Source organism: Culex quinquefasciatus, chromosome 2 (assembly GCF_015732765.1).
Source record: "Culex quinquefasciatus strain JHB chromosome 2, VPISU_Cqui_1.0_pri_paternal, whole genome shotgun sequence".
Classification (NCBI taxonomy): Eukaryota; Metazoa; Arthropoda; class Insecta; order Diptera; family Culicidae; genus Culex; species Culex quinquefasciatus.
The window spans coordinates 109,862,614-109,867,472 of NC_051862.1; the positions used below are offsets into that span (position 1 = coordinate 109,862,614).

Consider the following 4,859-nt stretch of genomic DNA (forward strand, 5'->3'; position numbering starts at 1 on the left):
AAACCTGGATACAGAGAAACCTCTTTTTACGCGGTGGCGTTACGCTTTTTGTTTCGTCGATTGCTCTTAAACTACACAATATTTTTGCAAGCTTCAAAAAGCATTTTGTAGAACTGAACAAAACCTACAAATTGATCTTAAAAGATTGCAAAAATGTTTCGTCGTTCCAGAGAAATCGACGAAATAAAAAGCGTAACGCCACCGCGTAAACAGAAGTTTTACTGTACCGCTTAGGAACACGCAGAAAAATGTTTTGTAGAATCAGCCTGTACGAGGTATGAATCAACAAAAATTTGGTTGAATATAATCAACGCCGATTTTGCGTTGAAACAAACCTTGATTTTCTCTATTCCACAAAAGTCTTTTGTTGTTTTGAAAAAGCTGCTTTGACGTTTAGCGTTGATTCAACAAAAATCATGATTTTCAAATCAACAAAACGTTTTGTTGATTCAAATATGCCTTATTTTTCTGCGTGAATGATCGTGGAAGCGGGAATAAGAGAGAAAACGAAAATGTCAATCGGGAGTGGGTAAACACGAAAACGTGTTCGGCTAGTTGTATTTGAGGCACACGCTTACTGGGGGAACTCAATTTTTAAGTTCGTTCAAGCAAAATGAAGTTCGGTTCAGTGATGTCAAATTTAAGATGGGTTTGTTTTGATTTTTTTTCGCAAATTTGAGATCACTGAACCGAACTTCATTTTGCTTGGTGACTTTGCTGAAATTTAAAAAGTGACAGTTCTGGGAACTTAGCGTTTTCAAAGTGGGTGTTCTGGTAAGTTTGCTAAATTGAATCTTTTATTTAAAATATCTCTTAAATTTTATGTATTACAGCATCATGCATGGCGCACCAAGTTGATTAACACTCGAGAGGAACCGGAAGCCACAAAAGTTGTTTTACAGGGCGTTGCCATGCAAAAGTAAAATCAACAAATACTTCCGGAATTTTTCGCAGTTTTATCATCTTTTTATATTTTTGTTTCTCCTTATTTAGCACTTGATACTCGTCGATGACCCTCCTGGAAGACGACCGTCCCGCCGGAACCATCACCCATCAAAAGGACCGCCGGAAGCAGTCGAAAGCGACCGCTGACGGCATCGCCGGTTCAGGCCGCAGATTCAGCGCGTTCTCCTGCACAACAACTCCACACCAGTTTCGCCACAAAAGTTCGGCAACAATCTGGGCGACTACTTGTTCCCTTAATAATCCCGGTCTCGGTTCACGTCCCGGATGACCGCTAGTTCACGTCCCGGATGACCATTCCGGTTAGGTGTAATCTGCCGCCCTGCAAATTCTCTGCTCGATTATGGTCTTTGCCACATGCGCAGCCGGAAAAGGTGTTGCTCCGGAAGAATATTAAGAAACCTTCAAGGTTGGGACGGGAGGTTCGCGGCTGTCAATCCGTTTGTAATCGAGCCGGATTGTGATTGAGAGGGAGTAATCTTGCCCGAACCATGAATCCGAATCTGCTTCCACCACCCCTGGCGACCGGTGCCTTCGACCTACTGCAGGAGATGCTCCTCGAGCGTGGGACCATCCGGGCTGACTTTTCGCTGTACCAGGACTTTATGGACCAGCGTCGGGATCAGCTGCTGGTTCCGGAACAAGGCAAGTGCGACGCCGACGCGGCCCGCTTTCGCAACACTGGCAACCGGCTCTATCTGAACGGGGAGTATGGGGAAGCTTTGGTATGGTGATTCGCGGAGAAGGAGACGTCCCCGCTGGCCACGGGATACGGGAATCCGTAGAGCAGGAGGCGTGTGTGGTTTGATTGAGGTTAGGTTTTGATATATGTTTTTTGAATTTGAAGGTCGGCGGTTTACTTCGAGCACGGCGAGTACGAGTTTGCACTGTACAACATCGATCTGGCCAAAAAACCGGAAAATTGATGCCGAAGCTGCGGGTCAGGGAGTTGAACTGCGAGCAGCAGATTGCCGCTGGCCGTTTGAAGGGCACGGTTCCAAGTCCGCGGATCGACATTAATTTTGACATCAACCCGAAGATTCCCTTTCTGGCCAAGGGAATGAGGGTTGATCACCGGTGAATCCTTGTCGCCGGAAAGGACTTTAATCCGGGGGACGTAATTATGGATGCGGAACCGCTGCTGACGGCGATTGATTTCAACCTGTGCTACGAAAACTGCAGCCACTGCGGAGTCAAGTTCAGCAACAGCTTGATTCCTTGCCCGGGCTGCGTCTTTTCCATGTACTGCGGCGAGAAGTGTCGGCAGAAGAGCTGGAAGCTGTGGCATCAATTCGTGGCCACGAAGCTGCGCAATTTCTCCAACTTTAATCTGCTGAGCACTCCTCGTCTGTTTTTCTACGGTCTTTATCTGTTCGATGACAATTTGGCCGAGCTGAACCGGTTCTGCGAGGGAAGCCTAGGGTGCAAGGCTGAACCGGTTCGAGTTGGATTACAGCAACCTGGACCGACGTGAGCTATGTGAGAATTCTGCAAAACACGGAAGATCGTCGCGACCCGACCGGAGAATTGAACGGCTACTTGGAGGAAAAGCTGATTTCTTACGGTTACTTCTTGGTGTTCTAAGCGAATCCATTGATGGTAACGGTCACCACTGGCCGTCGGAACTTTACGATCCAAACCTTGAACAAGCTCGCTCGCCTAGCTTCCACCCTGATCTCAAGCAACCGCGACTATCTCGGGCGCGTGGTTTGCCGGCGGCGACGCGGGTGCGAGATCGACTCGGAGCGGAGCGAAGCGTTTTCGTACGCCAACCAAACCAAGTGCTCGACAGGACGGATGGGTTTCAGTAAAATAACAGCGAGCACAGTGCCAGCAATCGGTGTGACGATCAGGACCAGGCACTGCACAAACAGAGACGCATTGACGTGGAGGTGATTGTTCTGACGCCGGACTTTACCGGGTTGAAGGCTTCTGCACATTCTGAGCAGGATCCACATGGGCTATCTTTCGGCCACTCCACTTACGTACCGGAACAGAATTGGTACCTTGTTACCAAACACTTGCTGCTGGCCACAATGGACACGATGACCAGATAACTTCCGGTAGGTGGTACAATGATTTATTAGGTCATTTTAATGTTTTTTTTTCTTGATTTTAGGTACAAGCAGTGATCCGAGGCAGGCTACGCTGATCGCATCGCACGTGGTCCGTGAGTGGGGCATGTCAAGCAAGTTGGCCTGCGGAAAATCAAGTCTTCTAAGCTTTCGCGCCCCGACATCAACGATAGCTACGACCGTGGCAAGAGTATCCTGAAGCAGCACGCCAGCAAAATTAGAACCTGAAGTTTACGAAGAAGCCGCGCAGAGGAGCATTGTGGAATTTATTTTGGAACCGCTGAGCAAACTGTTGATGCAGGTCGTCGAGGATGTGGATACCCTGCCAAAGCTGAAAATTCGCGTGACAAAGGAGGAAATCATGTGCAACATAAGGCCGCTGTTGAGGTTGATTTGTATTCGGTTCATTGGGGATTTTTATGGGTTTGTGGACATGTGCGTTGAACACGCAAGATTGGCCAAATTTACACGGAATCTGCCAGGACATGCTGAGCTGTGATCAGAACGCGCAGTTGATGGTGCACAGCTCGAAGATTGTACTTTTTGCCAGGTGTTGGCGCGGATTTTGAGCGAGAGGTTGCACGCCGGGCAGGAGGTTCGAGTGCTTGGTGAGAACTACTCGTTCGTGGACGGGAAAAGATTCCTGTACGCTGTAGGTTGGGCTGTTGTTAATCTACGAGGCGCGTTATAAGGTCGAGTTCAACCGCGTCCAGGATATTAGATGATCATCGCCAGGAATTGACCTGTGCATCTTAAAAACCTCGACTATCATCCATGTCAACATAAACGAGGACGTGTTTATCTACCAGCCGCTCAAGTTAAACACCCAGTTCATCATCAAGATCACCATCGAACCGGTCAACCCGTCGGAACACCCACAAATAATGGACGGCCTGCGCAAGGTCAACACATCTTACCCATTACTCTCGACTCGATTGTATGAATCCGGCGAGCACGTGATCTCAGCACCGTTGAACTCTACCTGGACTGCGTGATGCACCTGCGCAATGTGTTCCGAGATTCCGAGAGGTGGTGCCTTTGCGAGAGTGTCGTCGAGACGAGTTCGCTCAAGTGGTTCACCAAGGCGTTCAACAAAAAGAACGATGATTACAGAACCGCTGGAGAAGGGTCTGGTCGAGGACGAGGCGAGTTTTTCCAGGTCAACTACGACTGGGATATGCTCGCGTCACGAGCGATTTGGGCCTTCGGCCCGTACAACACCAGCTATCACATCCTCGTCGACGACAAGCTGTCCTTCGAAGTTGACAAAACCCTGCTCGGCTCCGTCAAAGACTCCATCGTGCAAGGCTTCCGGTTGGGCTCGCACGATGGACCGCTCTGCGAAGAACCCGTTGACCGGTTGACCGGAACCCGATCGACCAATCCATCGCCCAGGAAACGGTCCACCGCGGAGGTCGCCAAATCATCCCAACCGCCCGTCGAGTTGCCTACTCCACCTTCCTCATGGCCACACCCCGCCTCATGCAACCGTATCTCTTCGTCTAAGTGCAAGCCCCCGCCGATTGTGTTTCCTCCGTGAACACCGTCCTTGCCCGGCGACGTGGCCACGTCACCCAGGATGCACCCAATTCCGGTTCCCCGCCATCGATTCGTTCGGCTTCGACACCGACCTGCGAACGCACACCCAAGGCCAAGCTTTCTGCCTGTCCGTCCCCGGTGATCTGCTCGACAAGAGCATCGTCATCCGGCCGCTGGAACGTAATCGTTAATTTAATCGTCCGAACCGATAGCCCGCACAACCTTGTTACCGAACTCTCCAACGATGTCGACAAGTGTCACTCGCTAGTCCTCGTCCACTCG

The 4,859-nt window shown here is 49.9% G+C and overlaps 1 pseudogene; it reads left to right on the forward strand.

The window, feature by feature from the left end:
- The first annotated feature begins 2,559 nt into the window (after window positions 1–2,559).
- LOC6036891 lies at window positions 2,560–4,777 on the forward strand (annotated as a pseudogene).
- The last annotated feature ends 82 nt before the right edge of the window (window positions 4,778–4,859 follow it).